Below are 19,540 nucleotides of genomic sequence, written 5' to 3'. Positions count from 1 at the left end.
CAGAGGTCTGGGTGTATGTGAGTGGGGGCTCAGGGCAGAGGGCTGGGTGTGTGTGTGTGGGGGTCAGGGCAGAGGGCTGGGGGGATATGCCCCTATTCCCCCCCCCCCCTTCCCCAGGGCCCTGCCCCCGCTTCTTCTCTGCCTCCACTGGGAGCAGCGAGCACACGCTGACTCTGCTTCTTTCTGACTCCCTCCCTCACAAGGGCCATCAGCTGATTGGCCATCAGGGAGGGAGCGACCGAGAGGTGGAGGAGGGGCAGGAATCCAGCACACTACCGGAAGAGGCAGGGGAGCTGGCAGGACCAAGCTTCTGCCCATAGACGTGCGCAGCACATTTCATTAGAGTGTGCACCCAGGGAGCCCTGCCCTAGCACTGCCCCAGCACTGCCCCCACCATACCTAGCCCCGCCCCGGCCCCCATCCATTCCCTTCTACTTCCCACCCCCTGATTACTCCCCTCAGAACCGTCAGCTCCACGCTCTTGTCCCCTGACTACCCCCTCTTGGGATCCCTGCCCCTAACTGCCCCCCACAACCTCACCCCCATCTAAGCCTCCCTGCTCCTTGTTCCCTGACTGCCCCCTTAGAACCCTATCCCCTACCTGTCCCCTGACTGACCTGACCCTTATCCACACCCCTGCCCCCAGACAGACCCCTGAGACTCTCATGCCTATCCAACTGCTCCCCGCCCCCTGACAGGACCCCCAGAACTCCTGACGCATACAACCCTCTCCCTGCTCCCTGCCTGCCGCAACCCCTTTCCACATCCCTGCCTCCTGACAGCCCCCCCCAAACTTCTGACTCATCCAACTCCCCCAGCTCCTTGTCTGCTGACCACTCCCTCCAGAGACCCTCCACCCTAACTGCCCCCCCCAGACCCTCCTTGCTCCCTGTTCCCTGAGTGCCCTGACCACTATCCACCTCCCACCCTCTGACAGACCCCGGGACTCCCATGCCCCATCCAACCCCCCCCTGCTCCCTGACTTCCCCCTCCAGAGACCCCCACCCTAGCCACCCCGCCTGGGATCCCAACCCCTATCCAACCCACCCTGCTCCCTGTCCCCTGACTGCCCCCACCCCTCATCCAGCCCCCGCCGGACCCGGACCCCTTACCATGAGGCTCTTAGCAGCATGCTCTGCTCTGCGCACAGCCAGACACGCTGCCCCGCAGGAGCGTGCAGCCCTGGCCCCCAGAATGCTGCGCGCGCGGCAGCATGGCTCCAGGGGAGGAGGGAAGGTGGGGGAGGGGCCGGCGGTTTGCTGCGCTTGGCTGGGTGCTCTGGCCTGGGGGTGCGGACCCCACAGCTTGCCGCGCCAGGTGAATGGGGTCATTTGCCCACCCCTGCATTAGGGTGTGCCTGGGCACACCCCGTGCACACACCTTTGCTCTGCCCCCACGGGGGTAGCAGAGGGCAGAGAAGAGCGGGCCAGGCCACGCAGGATTTTTAATGGCACGCTGCTGCCTGCCGGGACTCTGGCAGGCAGAGCATGCCATTAAAAATCAGCTCACGTGCTGTCTTTGGCACGCATGCGATAGGTTGCTGACCCCTGGGCTAAATCTTCAAAATACCATGGAGTCTGGTGGCACCTTAAAGACTAACAGATTTATTTGGGCATAAGATTTTGTGGGTAAAAACCCCACTTCTTCAGATGCATGGAGTGAAAATTACAGTAATTTTCATGCCCAAATAAATCTGTTAGTCTTTAAGGTGCCACCGGAATCTTCATTGTTTTTGTGGATACAGACTAACACAGCTACCCCTCTGATATTTATCTTCAAAATAGATCGTTACATCGTATTCTGGACTCTTTTGAAAATCTAACAACAATCTCAGGTGTTGGGCACTTGAAAATCTAGTCCAAAGCTCTTTTGAAATAAAGTCTGGAATGAGATCTTCACTCCTGCTTTGGATACTTTATGCTGAGAAGAGTTGGGAGCTGTATAAAAGGCCCAAAATATTCTGATTCCAAGTAGGTGAGGATTCCATTGCCACAGAAACTGTGAAAGATAGCAGTGATGTTGTCCTCAGTGGACCCCTCCTAACCTCACATATAAGGAATGTTCGGGGATGGGATGGGAGTAGGAGAGGAGCGGTTTGTTGGGGTGAGCCTCAGCAGTGCCTGGATTTTGGACATTCCTGCAGCCCATAGGACAGCCTGGAAAGCTGTCTTAGTTTAGAGAGGCCCTCAGTGTTGGTTAAGTTACATGTGGGGTCTCTCCAGTCCCAGCCCAGATCAGGATGCAAAATAGCTTAAAATGACAATGGGCCGCCAAGCCTAGGTTGTGAGTTCTGCCTTTCTTTAGAGATGCTGCACCAAATTTAATTGCAGCTTTGTTGCGCACTAAGACAAGGTGCTGTGAACATCATTGCAGCACATATACTAAAATTGGAATGATACAGAGAAAATTAGCATGGCTTCTGTGCAAGGATGACACGCAAATTTGTGAACATCGTTGCAGTGCGAGGAGACAGGGCTGACAGTTAGAGGCCTGCTGACTACTGCATTACATGTCCATAGCACACTAGAGCATTGAGTGTAAACTTTGTTAATTTCCCTTTTAAAAAAAAAAGGGAAGAAATCTGTTTTACATGTAGTCAAAAGAGTATTATATAGAGAAATATAGTTAGCTTTTTTCCATTTGAGCGTGTGAACTTGCAGATTAGATTTAACCATTGCATGTGCATGCAGACCACATGCGGAAAAAAAATTATCTTACTGTTCTGAAACTACAATGCATGTGCAGCCAATCATTTTTTAAAATTAAACTCTTTCTCTTCAACTTAAAGGTGAACTCCAAAGCAGAAAAATAAGAGATAAGCACAGATGTGGAGCATGCTTAACAGAGAAATACTTTTGAATGGCTCAGAAAGTTATGTCTGCCCTCCCCCCTCAATGAAATCTTGTGATAATATCTTGCTTATTGAAGCCATTTCTGAAAGAAGGAAACACCCTGGGACCCCCCTCAGTGAAACCATTAAATTGAGTTTACAAAGAATTAAAAAAAAATAAATTGCAAAAATGAGTAAAACTTGTTCCCGTGTTGAATATTCTGTGCCCAGACCCATCTGGTTAATATAATATTCCACAGACAAATCTGTTTAGTGTTGCTGATTTTTGCCTTGCAGTTGGCCTTTAATGTGTTTTATGGCAAGTTTTTCTTTAACATGGATTTGTTTTTACGGTTAAACAATTACGGTCAACTGGATTAAAAATCCAAAATCTAATTAATTGGGGGCATATTAGATTAACCATCTCTTTACTTCAAGACCAAGAGAAGGAAATTACAGTTCTTTTGAATGTTTATGCATTTTCAAGTTGACTTGATTGTTCATGTGATTAACAGCCTTTTAGGAATTTAATCAGATAAATTACCATATTTGAATAAAATAAACATTCCTGTTTATCCTAAAACAGCACTGTTTACAGCTACTACCCTAAAACCTAAGGTTTACTAGGGAGCACCTAAAACTAGTACTGTGCCAGGATTATCAAAGAGACACCATTACTGAAATATGAAGGGTTCCTTTCTGGTATCTATGAAGAATTTCCAGGTTAATGGAATTACAATAAGAAAATACTTTACCCCACCCTATTTTCTCTTCTCTGCTCTTTACCGTTCATTATTTTCCCACTTAATTTCTGCATCTCCATCTTTTCATCCTAATTTTTCTTCTCAATCTTCCTCTCCCTTTCCCCTCCTCATGCCTTTTTGTTTCTTACCATATACATCTGTTTCCTCTTCTGCCTACTTCCTATTTTTTTTTAGGGTCACATTCAACAGGAGTGGAAATGACCACACATTCAGTCATGCCTGAGAGTGACTTTTTTTTGACTTTTTTTCCAATTGAGGGAAGGAATGTAAATGCCCACAAACTTAAACAAATAACAAAAAAAAAGTGTATCTTCACTCCCTAGATTGTTGGTACCGGCTAGATTGATAACTGTGTTGTTACTTCTGGGAGGATTCTGCACCAAAAAAATAAAAATCTTGTGCCAAAAAATTAAAAATTCTGCAAATGTTATTTGTCAAAATAATGCAATATAATCACACCAGTTTCAATTGTTTTGGTAAATTATTTAAACTACAATACAGAAAAATGTCACAATAACTATTCAGCATTTCCTAAATACATGAAAGTTAAGTTACAAATACTTGATAACTAATACCCTGCATTCCAGTTGTAATCCTGGATTTTCATTTAAATTACATACACAAAAAGTAGAATGTCATTTTAAATTGCTCAGACTTTCACACATGAAAGTCATATTGCTTTGCTAATCATTGTCCTGGACCTAGCTGGGTACTTTGGGAAGTGCTTGGTTTTAATTGTCCTGACATTTTGTTGACTGCGTGGTAAATGTTTTATTTACTCCCAAAAGGCTTTTTTTTTAATGGATGCCACAAGTACTCTTCATTCTTTTTGCTTAAAAAATTTGTTTCCTTTGTACCATTTTGAACTCACAGCTACAGAGTATTTAGTTGTATTGTGGTCAGGTGTGCAAGTAGGGTGGTACCCTCCTGTATGCAGTACCAGCAGGAGATTTTTTACTGGGTATGAGGTAACAGGAAGACTTGGGGCTAGACCCCCTCCCCCCTCCTGCAGGGGCAGCAGAACGCAGCTAGGGAGGGCATTCATTCTTTAAATGGCTTTAGCAGCACAATACATATGCTAACAAACTTAAACAAACTTTGTTTAAGTTTGTTAGCGTATGTATTGTGCTGTTTGGTCAGGAGTCCTCAAGAGGGGAGGGGAAGGGCAGAAGGTGTTTTAAATAGTGTTTCATTCTGTTTCTCCCCATTGGTCTGAATTATCCATGACATCTATACTGCATCACATCAAGTCCAAATCATTACAGGAATGCCTCTGCTTGCACTGACCAGAGGATACTTGGATTCTGATGTCAGCCCAGTTCTGCAGCCTTATAGGAATCAGGTGTTGTTCCCAGTGTACACAGAATTCTACTTTGCAGCCAGACTAGTCTAACATGCATTTTGTTAACTGGAGCAGCAAAACAGAGAAAACAAATGCCTCATTTTCCAGCTTTGTGGGTGATAGAACTATAAATGAAGTTTATAATGCCGGACACTGATGGCCTTAAATCAGCTGCCTCAGGAATCTGCCAAGAACTTTGCTGAAAAAATATGTTCCTCATCTTAGTAACAGAGCTAAGACTTATCAGACATCTGCCCACCTTTATTCGAATGAAGCTCCTTCTGATCCGACAACTCAGGCGTTGTGAGTTTCATCCAGAACAATTTATAAACTTGGAACCTAATCCTGTAAATAAACCCTTAATCATTTGATCATGATTTGCATGATTATCATAGAATCATAGACTTTAAGGTCAGAAGGGACCTGTCATAACCATAATTCCTACTTCTGAACCTTAGAGTCCAAAATGTGGGTGCCTGCATGAAACCTCCAAGCTTAATTATCAGCTTGGATCTGATAGCGCTGCCACCAGCCAAAAATTTCCAGTGTTTGGCTCACTCTGGTCTCCCCAAAACCTTCCCTGGGGGACCCCAAGACTCAGATGCCCTGAGTCTTACCACAAAGGGAAATAACCCCCCTCCCCTTGTCTTCTCTTTACTTCCTCCCCAGGCTTCCCCTCCGTGGGTTATCCTGGAAGATTACTGTACTTAAACTCCTTGAATTACAAAACAGAGAGGGCAATTTACCTTCCCCCCTCCTTCTTTTTCCCCCTCCCAGTCTTTCCCTGAGAGAGACCGTAATCCTGGCACAGGGATTTCTATCCCCTAGAGCCTCACTTAGAAAAGAAAATCCAACAGGTTTTAAAAAGAAAAGCTTTATATAAAAAGAAAGAAAAGACATAAAAATGGTCTCTGTATCAAGATAACAATATACAGGGTCAATTGCTTAAAAGAAAAATATGAATAAACAGCCTTATTCAAAAAGAAATACAATTTAAACATCCCAGCAACTACACACATGTAAATACAAAAAAAACAATAAAAGCCTATTGTTTTTCTACCTTTGTACTCACAACTTGGAAACTGAAGATTAGAAACCTGGAGACAGAGATCACTCTCATAGCCGAGAGACAGACAAAAGACACCAAACATTCCCTCTCTGAACGTTTAAAAATCCGGTTTCCTGATTGGTCCTCTGGTCAGGTGTTTGGTTCCCTTTGTTAACCCTTTACAGGTGAAAGAAACATTAACCCTTAGTTATCTGTTTCTGACAGGACCATTATGATCGTCTAGTCTGGACCACCTATTGGACTGGTAATAGTTTCAGGAGTCTGTTCCTATAAAGGAAGTTGAATCCACCATTGAAATACAGTGTTTGAGTACAATACCATAAAGCAGTTTAGGATGTAGTTCTACTTAAAATTTGTCTTTTAATAAGCCATACATATACCGAAATGTCTCCTCACCCGACTCCCATATTCCATATAAACAGACTGAATACTACATATTTCGGGGGAAAGTGAGTAGTTACTCATGTTGATGTTTGTATATACAAAGGGGGCTGTAGGAGGGGACAGGGAGCATGTGGGGGCTCTGGGATGGGAGTGGGGAGGAATCAGATGGAGGGTCACGTGCCCCCTCCCCTTGTGTCCATCCCATGAGTGAAGTACAGTAACTCCTTGCTTAACCTTGTTGGCCTGCTGGGCGGCTGCTGCACAGGGAACTTAGGGGGGCTGCCGGCCCACCCTGGTTCCAAGCCCCCACCAGCTAGCTGCAATGGGCTGCCCTTACTGCAAGCAGTGGACAAAGCAGGCAGCTGCCAAACAATTTTATAAGGGAGCATTGGCCAACTTTAAACGAGCATGTTCCCTAATTGATCAGCAACAAAACAACGGTAACTGGGACAACTTTAAGTGAGGAGTTACTGTACCAGCAAGAAATGATTTCTACTTGCACCATTGATTGTGGTGTGTGTGTTAAATTCCTTCAAGCTTTCTTCCACTGCTTTCTCTCTTAGCTAATTGGTGATAGTGTTTCACAGACCATCCTCAGCTGTGGTTCCCTTGTCCTTGTTGGACCTGAGCTTGTCCTTTGTCTGTCCTTTGACACTGCTCTGCCAGGGAATAACTGTGTATAGTGGGGCAGCAGCAGAGACCTCACTACTAGACTGTTTACTCCCGTTGGAATTCTGGAACAGTACTATAGATCCAAAACCCTGCCATTACCAATCCAAGGCAGGGGGAAGGGTGGGAGAAGAGAAAGAAGAAGAAAGCAAGAGTCATTACAAACAAGCATATTTTAAAAGGTGAACTGAAAATTCTGTGGGTTTTTTGTTTTAAAATGTGTCAAGACCTGAGTTCAGTGTTGTTTCTCCTGCAGACTAATGGCACTGCTAACACTTAATCAGTATGTGAAGATGCATTCCTGATACTGATTTTAAGTAGAAATGGGTCATCACTGCTAAGTTTCATCCAGAATTCAAACACCCTAAAGTTCAGGGGACTTTGGATCTCATGTTCCAGTATTGCTCATTTAGCTCTGATGTTAGAGATAATGTCATTAAATCTTAAAGGGGAAATATAGAAACTCTAAATCCTACACTCTGATTGTCAGGTCAATGACACAGGAACTGATTTTACACTATTTAGAATGAAAAATAATTACATTTAAAACAAATGTCTCTTGTTGGATGATAGATCTTAAATAGTTGTCTGTATATATTTATTTTTACAATTTCTGTTTACTTCTAAGTTTGTCATGAGAAGCAAGCAAATGCTTTTTCACAGTCAAGGAAATGTACCATTCTAGGCAGAAAACTTACTTACTGTTTATTGTGATGATTGCAATTGAAAAAACTAGTGATATTTTACTTGCCTGAGGAAGGGAGAACACTGCAAGTAGTATTTCTGATGTGGGTACCACATAACTTGCAAGAAAATTATTATTAAGCAGTAGATCCTGCATGGACTGGCTTGCAGGGTCAGGGTCTTGCATTGTACTCTGCACCATAAGACTTCACTGCAGATATCAACTAATTAGTATTTCCAACAGCCCTGTGAAGTAGTGAGTGCAATGAAGTTCCACTTCAGTGGCTTTTTTAATATGTTTTATTTTACCTAGGTGTTCCCTAAAACTTACTTCTGTTGTTTTCATGTACAAGAAGTAAAGTTGTAATCAAACCAAAAGAAACTTGATGTAACCATTAAGAATGTACATGCTGAGTAATTGCATGGTCTTACTTTTGTTATTATTGTCCTACTTATTGTCTTCTTCCCTTTTTAGGTTTATGACTCGCTTGTTATGCCTGAATGTGGCCAATAATCTGTTTGGGGCAGGGGCTTTACCTCAGTCCTAAATATGCGTAACTTTATGCATGTGAGTAGTTCCATTGTATTCAGCGAGACTACCCATGTTTGTAAAGTTTACCTACACCTCTGCATGATCAAGGCTGTTTTTTTGAAATACCTAATATGCTTTTGGGTTCTCTCAGATAACAAATAGTACTGCTAATAATATGGCCTTTAACTTGTGTATTTCACGCAACCACTCATGTTCATTTTGTTGAATACACACCTTTTTTCTGCAGTGAGATTTAACAGCAAACTTATACGTAACAGTGTTTCTAACAAACATCATTCAAGAAGGCTCTCTCAGATGGAGTTTCTTCATTGCCTGTGTTAAGGCTGAATCTGCACTCTGGCACTTCGAGTGCAGAAGGTGGGGGCCCGCAAGGATTTTAAAAATTAATACTGGCCACTCCAGGCCTGTATTAAACTCCCAAGGTTACGCTTTTCTCTGACCTTGGCTTGGTAAACGCTTCCACCACCCAAATGCAAAAAAACCCCTTGGACCCAGGAAGGAGCACTTGGGAATTCTTCCCTGTGGGGTATCCTCAAACCTCCCTCTCCCCACCACCCTGGGAAGAGCTGAGAAGGAAAACAAAGGAAATTAGCTGTTGCTACCGTTTAATCAAACAACATGCACAAACCTCTTAGGACACCAAAAATCCAATCCTGTTCTTTAAAAAGGTAAATTTTATTAAAAACAAAAAAGACAGAAAATACATCTGGAACTTAGTTTTTTGCTAGATTTTAAAAGAACAATTCCAAAAATTAAGCATCCAAAATAGCTTTCTTGGAGGTTCATCTTAAAGGTTACAAGCAAACAAAAGCATCTGGGGTTAGTACAGAGGAGTCCATTAGCTGTAAGAAATAAACAGAAATAACCCTAATCGTGTTTTTTTAAACATTCCTGATCTACTTACACATTTGGGGGCTCCAGATAGGTAGTTCTAGGTATGAGCTGATGATTTATGATCATACCTGGTTTAAAGCGGCTTACAGCATTCCTTCTCTGTAGCTCCACTTTCCGGAGAACAAAAAACAGACAAAAGGAAGGTTTTCCCCCAATTTTATAAAGTTCTAGCCCTCCCATTGGCTCTTTTGGTCAGGTGCCCACTCCCTTTCTTTTATCTGTGGGCTTGTTAACCCTTTACAGGTAAAGCAAGTAGAGAACAGCTACTAAGAGAAATTTTATAGCTAACTGGCTGGCTGGGTGTCCATAAAAGGGAGCTACCCCTCCCCCTGCTTCATTTGTCACAGACTGTAATTTGAACAGTAGTTTTATTTCCACTTACATAAGAGCTTTTATATGAACTAACAATGTGTAACTTATTTTAGATTATTTAGAATTGGTCATGAAAAAGACAAGATAATGTCTTGATTATATTACATACCTTATGTGGGTTCGATCAGGAATTTAATAAATTTAATAACTTTTTAAGTTCAGATATATTTTATAAACTTGACTGTATAGAAATTCCCTGAATGTAACTGCTACTTCCTGTAAACTGAAGTGAACCAAAGTTATTGCACAGGAAGGGATTTCCCTTATTTTACTGAATCACATGTTTAGCAGCATGATTTAAGAGAACAACTATAGAGTTTCCACATTTAGAAAGCCTAAATATCACACAACATATGCAAGAATTCTAGGAAGACAATATTCCTAAAGGGAGGTCCAATTGCACCATGTTACTGGTAGGGATGTAAAAGTTTAACCGGTTAACTGGTAAGCGTTAGGCTTACTAGGTAAACAAAGTTAACCGTTAACCCCGGCGGCTCCACGTCGGACTGGCGGGAGGGACCCCAGCCCCGACCAGGCCGGAGCGGCCCCAGCTGTGCCAGCGGGAGCCCAACCCTGTCTGTGTGACCTCAGCCATGCCTTGCCTAGCTGGGCAGCTGAACCCCATGTCCCGCTGTGCCAGGCTCCTTCCCCCTCTCCCCACTACCTCAGTTAACCAGTTAAACAATAATTGTTTAAGCATTTAACTTTTTAAACCAATATTTGCATCCCTAATTAGCAGCTGGGGAAAGGGGACAAGAAGATGCTTTCTGAAGAGAGCTGCTCGGTGGCCTGCGAAATTTTAGGAGTAGTACTGTATGTTCCTGTTATTTTGTGTATGCAATAGAATAGAGAAAGTGTGAATGAGGCTGGAAGATTGTCAGAGCCCAGACCAGTTTCCTCCTTTTTTCATGATTTGTTTTAATACTTGGGGTTTCTTTGGATGTGATGTACCAAGTTGTATTGCCATAACTGGGTTTTATCATCAAACCAAACATTATCTTCTTTAATATTTTCACTCTTTAAAGTTTCTACAGCCTCTTACAGTTTAATTCTCTTCGAACTCTGCTGTGTTAATTTGTGCAAAACCTCCTTTTAACTTCTAACTTTCTTTCCTTAAATCATTTACTTATCTCTCAAAGTGACACATTTATCTGCCGGTGTCTCTTTGTGGCTCTGAGCCTTTTGTGTTGTTTTTTTTTTTTTTTTTTTTTTTTTACACTCATTCTTTTGCTACAATTACTGTTCTCTCCATGGTCGCACAAGGGTCTTATTCTTTAAAATTTCAGTGTCATTCAACTGATCTCTACTGTGCTCTGCCAATAATTTATCCATTTAAGGCATTCAACAGATGTTTGTTGTACTCTACTAGGAATTTATTCATGACATTCAGCGGACCAATGCCATTCTCTGCCAAGAATTCTTTTATAGTGGCATCCAAAGTACCTACCTCTGTTTCCCCTTATGTTACTCAATTTCTCTTTAGGAGAGAATTCTACATAGGCCCAGAGGATAGGTCGCTGCCCCTTCATCTTGGGATTTAGAACTACTCAAATTTAGTGTCATTTGATCTGCCCTGGTCCCCAGAATGTTGGAATTATTATTATTTATGCAAGGTATTACGTTGATACCAATCTAAGTATAAATTCCTTTATTAAATCCAAAGGCCATCTGGTATTTATACAGTTGCTCTAAATGTGCCTAAAAAGCCTACCTTCAAACAGTAACAAAACATTTATAAGCATTTGATCAAGTTACTTACAAATGGGCAAAACCCAGGAGTGCTTACGCCCACGTTGCTCAACTCCAACTTAGTCAGACACATATTAGCAACGAACCCTTTAAAAGTTAATCTTTTTATACACTTTAATAACAAGTGATGTCATTGCCACTTACTGACTTCATCTAAACAACAATTTGGGACTGTTCACTACTTTTTCCAGTCTCAGTCTTGATAAGATTTACAACCTCCTTTCTCCCTAAGGCCCTTTTTCTCTTTCTCTCCTTCTTGCTTGTATGTGGAGTGGGAAGGTCCATGTTGGCTCTTTCTAAAACAGAGCATCTTACCCAAAAACATCTGCAGTCAACCCTATCAGTCAGAAGCTTTTTAATTTTTTTTTTTTTTAGAAATTTCACATTATTTCATTAGTTACATTACCAGACATCCTGCCTACTTCGTTCCTTCTGGCCTTATAACTCATTACGTTTAGAGCCTTTCTTTACAACACACATTTCTTTAACCAAACTTAAATTAACTTTAATCTTCCAATTTTATATTTATCCTACAAAGGACATACATGCTGTGGGCTGGAGGGTTGGCTGCACTAGCGGGCTCTGCTAGTGATTCCTTCCTCCAGCTGCTTGAGAATGTGACAGGATCCCCGGGGTGCAGCCTGGGACTGTGGGACCACTGTGCCCCCTGAACTCTCTCCAGCCTGGGCTATGTCTCACAATGCCTTGCTAGTGACCAGCAACAAACCCCTCCAGGTGCTGCTATCACTCAGTACAACCACATGTGGAGACCCACACCCAGCTATATTGAATGAATGCTGCCAGAGCCACTAATGAATCACACAGAGAAAGGCACCAGCTGAATCCCCCACTAGCTCCCAGCACTGATAGTTTTTGTACGTTGACAGAAGGAACAGGTGCCTGTCTAATGGACTTGTCTACACTGGCAATTTACAGCGCTGCAATTTTCTTGCTCAGGGGTGCGAAAAAACACTCCCCTAAGCACAGCAAGTTTCAGCGCTGTAAAGTGCCAGTGTAGACACTGCACCAGTGCTGGGAGCCATGCCCCTCATGGAGGTGGGTATTTTTAAGAGCGCTGCCTGTCTCTCTCTTCTCACATTTATCTCCAGACTTCTCTTCGTCCAGATCTATTCCGCCCCTAACGATCTTCTATTCATGGAACTTTTTGAAACTTTGCAGTTTTAGAGCGAGGTAAGGGATTGACTCCGTGTACACAAATTTGCAGAGGGACAATAGGGTTGAGGTCTGTTATTTCTCACCTCTATATATTATTTAAAACCATTTTTGCTGTTAACAGGCATGTTACCTCTGGAGACACAAATCCAGTTTGAGAACTGCAAAACTAAGCCTCTCTGATGGTATCTTCTAGACTGAGCACTGAGTCCTATTGGATAGATAGAAAATTTAATCTAAATAATCTACACAGAAGCCCCTGGGAACCTACAAGTTTGGGTCCCTAATCCAATGTAGGGTAGAGGTGGGTGAGCTAAGGGTAATTGGCATCTCTGAACAGGTGCATTTTGAGGAAGAGCTTGGAGGAGAAGAGGCTGTTCATGCTTGGCATTCAGGTTCCCAGGAGGGATAGGGATATAAGCACTGATTGTTCTTGCTTCTTGAGTCCTCCAGCCTACGGAGTCTCACTGCTGTAACACAATCCTCAGAGCTCTGGCTACTTTGTAGGAAACTAAGTAGCTTGAATACTAGTTGTTCCCTGGAGGAGAGGGAGAAGGAGACTCTGAAACTACCATAGCTCTGGTAAATTGCTGGGGCACCAAATTGGGACAGTTGGCAGGTGCGTGCACCATACAATGAATTTCATGCAATATCTACTTCAAAAGGGAAAAAGTGTGAGCCAATCCTGCAGTTTGAGAGTCTAGACACTTCAGACTTCAAATATTAAGAGGCTACTACAACTCCTATAGAAGCCAGTGGTAGTCTTTTTTGTTAAATTTAATGGTAATTGGATTAGTCCTAGAGTCAACCTTTTAATATCCCAATCACACAAAAAGGAAACCAGTCATGTCCTGTAATGTTTCTTTTCTGGGGTTTGGGAATAGATTTTTATAGATCTGTTTCCACAGCAATCTCTAATTCCCACCTATCCCCCTCCAGTTCTCTGCTTCTTTTACAGATACTATACTATACTTTAGCCAATGTTCCTGCAGGGGCTTTTCTTGGATAACTGTCCGATAAAGCATGGATTTTGATGTGCGTGTCTGTAGCGAAGCAAAGGCTCGCTGGTGTGGCGCCTCCTGCTGGTTGTCTTGGGAATTAGCTCCATCACTCAAAGCGCCTCCTGGTGGCTGATGACTCACCTGTCACTGGCCCCCATGTTCCTCCTGGACCCCTTTACCTCAGGGTTCTGCCCCAGCAGTACCCCCACACTCTGGGACTCCCCTTCCAGGGAAACCCCCAACCCTCTCACCGATCTTACCTCAGTGGCAACTGCCAGTCATCACCTAGCCCCACTCACTGGGGCAAACTGCAGTCTATCATAGCCGCTCATCATTGGCAAGGAGGTTGGACCAGCTGCCTCTGCCTATCTCTGGGCTCCACCTCCCAGCACTAGTACCTCCTTAGGCCTTTACCAAGGCCTCAGCCTGGGGAGTTGCCAGGCTGGAGCTCCCCTGCTCTGCTCCAGGTACCCTTTTCTCCCTGGAAGCTAGGTCCTTCTCTCTCCACAGCTAGAGAGAGACTGACCCAGTGCCTCCCTGAGACCTTATAACAAGGCCAGGTGTTGCTGCTTCCCCAATCAGCCTAGCCCTTTTCTCTCAGAAGCAGGGTGACTGCCCCGCTACAGTGCCATAATGAATAATTTCCCTACTTCTTGATGAACTCTATTGTTGAGATGAGCACTTAGACTGATATCACCTTCCCCGCTTCTCAACCAAAATGGGAAGCCCCTTAAATCAGCACTGCCACCAGGAAGAGGCTGGGTTTCCTAAAGAGCTGCTTCATTGCTGGGAAAGTGACATGGCTTGTTGCCACTGTCGTTCCATAACTCACGTGAGAGGTGAAAAAACACAATGAGAAAGAAGAAGAGTAGGAAGGGAAAGGTGATCTGGGTTGAGGGGAAGGGCAAAGAAAATAAAGGAAGGAAGAGTTAAGGGCAAATCAACCACACACTCCATCCCATGCAAGCGGAACACTTTTCAGCCTGGAATCCCCCTTCAGTCTTATTATTATCCAGCATGTGCAGTAAACTCTGTTTAAAATGTTTGACTTGTGAAAAGCTGGGTTTAATTCTTTTCACTGACATGATGCTATGCCCAGGTCTCTCTCAAGCCCTTGTCTCGGGCACAGTTCGTACAAAAACCCCACACAAAGTGACACAGAACAAAGCTATCCCCCTGATCTACACGAAGGCAAGGGCCCTGGTAGGGTGACCACTTGTCCCGATTTTATAGGGACAGTCCAGATTTTTGGGTCTTTTTCTTATATCAGGGCTGCCCGGGGGGGGAAGGGGCAAGTGGGGCAATTTACCCCAGGCTCCGGGCCCCCACAAGAAGGACGCCCCGCCGCCGAATTACCGCTGAAGTGGGACCCGCCGCCGAAGTGCCGGGTCTTCGGCGGTAATTCGGCGGTGGGGGACTTCGGGGCACTTCGGCGGCGGGTCCTGGAGCAGAAGGATCCCCGCCGCCGAATTACTGCCAAAGCGGACGCCCCCTGCTGCCGAGGACCCCAGGCCCCCTGAATCCTCACTCTGTACCTTTCTCTGCTCCAGAACTAGTCACAAGAGCAAGCCTCCCTCCTGCATATCTCCCACTGAGCTGGCTCAGCCCTTAACAGCTCTCTCCAGCTGGGTCTGATAATTTAAAAAGGCTGGCCCCCAGTTCCCTTGCCCTTCAGGCTATAGGTTAGTGTTTGGTGCATTGGCTTCAGGATGAGTATACAAGTGTACAAATATCTATGGTATTTCTAAGGTGTCCGTCATCTTGGTATTTATATACACATCTACCCCGATATAATGCGACCCGATATAACACGAATTCGGATATAACACGGTAGAACAGCGCTCTGGGGAAGCTAGGCTGCACGCTCCAGTGGATCAAAGCAAGTTCGATATAATACAGTTTCCCCTATAACGCGGTAAGATTTTTTGGCTCCTGAGGACAGCGTTATATCGGGGTAGAGGTGTATTTATGTTTATTTGCATCTAAGGAGACTAATACTAAAGTGCAGGTTTCAGTTATGTCATAGTGGTTCTCTTAAACTGCCTAAACATGGGAAAGTGCTCAGTATTGACTGAATACTTTATGAGAATATGATGAATTGGACAGTATCTGCCCAGGAATTGTATTATGTCATTTGAAATGACTGATAGATTGGAAAGTGTGGGCAAGGAAGGAGGATTCAGATATGGTCTCTTTAAATTTTTGTCCTAGAAACAGGTTATGAAAAATTGCTGGTAACTACCCTGACCTCACCAGCCAAAGCAATGGAAGCCTAATTAGCATCTAAAGAATTTCAGCTAGGAAAGACAGAAAATATACCTAGTGTGAGGTAGAGGGGTATGTCTGTGAGGAGAATGCTAGTTACAGATAAGACAGTTAAAAAAAAAAAAGTGAAGTTTACTTGGATGTCCAAGTAGGCTAAGAAAAGATCTTCATAAAAAGATGATATCTAACTAGGTTCAGAGAAGCTATTAAAATCAAGCTGGAAATGGTCATCACTTAATTCACTTAAGGAAACAGCCTGTATAATATTGAATATGGCCCCAGTCAGTCAGTGCAGGTCATCATGCCTGCATGGGGTCCCACTGAACTCAGACTCCACATGAGCAAATCCTTTCTGCAGGATTAGGTTGTTAGAACTGGAAATATGTCTATTTGCTCATAAGTAGTGCAGATAGTATTGCCAGTAGTTAAGGCTGCCAGACATATCTCATTATAAAATCTGGTTTTCAGTTGCTTAGAACTTTGTCACACTTAAACAATTTGGGCTGAAATTTTCCAGGATGTCTACCTCCAACTGATTTGTTTTAGAAAATTTCAGCAAACATGGATCAGCCATTTCTCTGAGTGAGTGCCATAGAAAGGCCCAGAGGAAATTTTGATTATGTATTCAGAGCAGAGTTTGAATAGTATGCAGGAAATAAGGCATGAGGGCATATGAGTCTATGAGTCTATGAACATAAAACAGACTATTGAACAGCTGCTCATTCAAAGAGCACCGTCCATCCTGGGCACTAAATAAGGCAGGGGTCCTGGGGGAAAATACAATGTGATTATATAATTAAAGACTGTATCATAAGGCATACACAGAAGAGGGCTGAATTAAGGTTGCACAGGCAGCCTTACTGCGCCCATTTCCTAACCTTTCGCTGTGTGACTTTACAGCATTAATATACTTTTAATACTGTTTTGGGAATGTTATTGGAAAGAAACATCCCTCCCACTCCCCTACATACAAATATGAATTGTCCCATGGCTGAGTCAAACAGCAGGAGGTTTCAAATTATTCAGTTACTGTATCTGGCAGGCCAACAAAGCTAATAATGAACTTGAGACATGGAGGCTTGAACCGTGACACAGTGCCCTGCTAAGGGTCGGAAAAGGAGTTGCACAGTCTGGAGGAGAGAGACCTTGAACTAATGCTTTTCTCTTTTCTGTAACCTCAAGGGCTTGGGGCCTAGTTGGACAAATCTATGGACTCTTAGATATGGATGTGCTCTGAATACCATTGGTTTTTGTTTTAAAAAGAATGTCCCTTGTTTAGTTAAGGTCTTTGTGGTCTTAGACTGTTTTGGGTATATTCATATATAACCCAGAGGATTAGTACAATGGAGTCCACTTAGTGATGTGAAAGTCCATTGAGTTGCGTTGTATTAGTTTGGGACTACAGTGAGCTTCCCTATAGCAGTTGATTATAATGAGTTCTATATTAGATTGATATTAAAAAACTGCGAAAAAGGTAGAGTGTAATAAGTAGAACTCCTTGGCCTGCTTGAATGTACAGTGCCTAATGCTGTAATTACTATGGGGAAGTTGTGCTAAAAGTTAGCTGCTTTGCCCACCTTGTTATGTGTTAGTTCACAAATTCATGGCATGGTTCACAAACTCTGAATCCAATGTATATTTTCAATGACAATCAAATATCCCCAACCTGAAGAACAGCTCTGTGTAGCTTAAAAGCTTGTCTCTTATACCAACAAACGTTGGACCAATAAAAGTAGGGGCTGTCAAGCAATTAAAAAAATTAATTGTGCTGTTAAACAATAATAGAATACCATTAATCTAGAAAACATCCAAAATATTTAATAAATTTCAATTGATATTCTATTGTTTAACAGTGCAATTAATCACAATTAATGTTAAGTGCGATTCATTTTTTGGAGTTATTCGCGTGAGTTAACTGTGATTAATCGGAAGCAATAAGTAAAAGATATTATTATCTCATCCACCTTGTTTCTCTAAGATCCTGGGACCATCACAGCTACAACACTGCAAACAAATATTCCTTTTAGTATGTTGGAAAATAATTTTCCTTACAGCTAAATTAGCAATATGTTACAACAATGGCAAATGACATTTACACAAGTAAGTTACCTTGTTATTACTTCCTCTACCATTACCTGGCTAGTAACCAAACACAAACATGCTCTAACTGCTCTAACATGCTCTAACTTTATGTTAAAAAGAAAATTTTGAAAAACTTCCGTAGAAACAATGCTATCTCTGTCAAATACTATCTGGGATTTTCCTCTCCCTTCATTTTAGTGACTTTTGCCCATGAAAATGGGCTCTTTTTTTCTGAAGAGTTTATCTTGGTTCTTACTCTCATTTGTACTCAGACGTCTTTCACCGGATAGTAACGTCCCCAGCAACCAGCTCATCAGAATATTACATAAGGAGTTATTAGTAGGATACGTGTGATTGTTTAAAAATGCTACTACTTATTTTTGTACCAGTGCCGCTAATAGTAAAACAAGGGAAGCAAAATTCACAACAAAAATCACACACAATTTAATGCACTGTAGTAATTTCAAGTGGGATTAGAGTGGACAGATCCACATCCTGTAAACTGTGTCCTCAAACCGTCTTGGTTCTCATCTCCTCATAATCCTATCCAATTAGAATTTCTATAGTGCTTTGCCTAAGAGTCAAAATACTGTGCAAATATTACTGTATTACCACTCTCAAAACTGCAAAATAAGCATACTGTTGAACCTCAGTGTTACAAGCACCTCAGGAATGCAGGTTGTTCATAACTCTGAAATGTTTGTAACTCTGAACAAAATGTTATGGTTGTTCTTTCAAAAGTTTACAACTGAACACTGACTTAATACAGCTTTGAAACTTTACTTTGCAGAAGAAAAATGCTGCTTAATCTTAATTTAAATTAAACAAGCACAGAAAGTTTACCTTGTCAAATCTTTTTTTTAAGCTTCCCCTTTATTTTTTTAGTAGTTTACATTTAATACTGTACTGTACAGTGTTTGCTTCTTTTTGGTCTCTCCTGTCTGATTACGTACTTCCAGTTCCAAAAGAGGTGCATAGTTGACTGGTCAGTTCTTAACTCCAGTGCTCATAAATCAGAGGTTCTACTGAATCACGCTTCTAAAGATTGGAAAACTGAGGTAGAGAGATGTTAAGCAGCTTGTCCTGCATCCCACAGGAAGTCTGTGGCGGATCCAGAACTTCATCTAGACTAATATTTCTCAAATGCGGCCACCGTGGCCTCATGTGGCCACCAGGGGGTTTCCCTGCGGCCACTGCAGTTTCCCATGCAGTGTGGTGGGGGGAACATCAGCCCCTCCCATTCCTCCCTGTTGCTTCTGCATGCACCGCCTCTCTGGAGACACAGGCGGGACACACAATGCTTAAGGAGCAAGATGAGGTGGCATGGAGGGAGTGAAAAGGTGAGAAGCGAGGGTGAGGAGGCAAGTGGTGAGGCGAGCAGGGGGGCCTGGTAGGGGAGCGAGGAGGCGAGCGGTGAGCCAGCAGCAGGGTGAGCGAACTGGCTGTGAGCAGGGGAGTGAGGAGGTGATCAGGGGTCTGTGTGAGGAGGCGATTGGTGAGGTGAGCAGCTGGCGGAGGGATGAGGAAGCAAGCGGTAAAGCGAGCGGTGGGTGGGGGGTGAGGAGGCAAGAGGTGAGGTGGCAGGGAAGCCCTGGTGGAGGAGTAAGGAGGTGAGCAGCGAGCCAGTAGCAGGGTGAGGAGGGTGGGTGGGGGTTTGGCTGTGAGGAGGTGAGTGGGGCTGGGGTGAAGAGATAGGCGGACGGGGGGTG

The 19,540-nt window shown here is 43.3% G+C and overlaps 1 protein-coding gene and 1 non-coding gene across 4 annotated transcripts in view; both read left to right on the top strand.

Annotated features, from left to right (window-relative positions):
- The window catches only part of JAK1 (Janus kinase 1), a 110,281-nt gene that overhangs the window by 19,967 nt on the left and 70,774 nt on the right, over positions 1–19,540 (top strand). The window contains exon 2 of one of the 3 annotated variants that reach the window (XM_032779608.2): positions 1,785–1,970. The exons of the other annotated variants lie outside the window; for them this stretch is intronic. The gene's annotated coding sequence lies outside the window, so the exon portion shown is untranslated. The remainder of the gene's footprint in view (positions 1–1,784; positions 1,971–19,540) is intronic. 3 annotated transcript variants of the gene reach the window in all.
- Positions 2,353–2,464, top strand: LOC116824385 (U6 spliceosomal RNA). Its single transcript, XR_004373609.1, has one exon. It is a non-coding gene; the product is annotated as a U6 spliceosomal RNA (small nuclear RNA).

This window comes from Chelonoidis abingdonii, chromosome 7 (genome assembly GCF_003597395.2).
Source record: "Chelonoidis abingdonii isolate Lonesome George chromosome 7, CheloAbing_2.0, whole genome shotgun sequence".
In the NCBI taxonomy this organism is placed as follows: Eukaryota; Metazoa; Chordata; order Testudines; family Testudinidae; genus Chelonoidis; species Chelonoidis abingdonii.
This window is presented reverse-complemented; position numbering and strand designations above follow the sequence as displayed.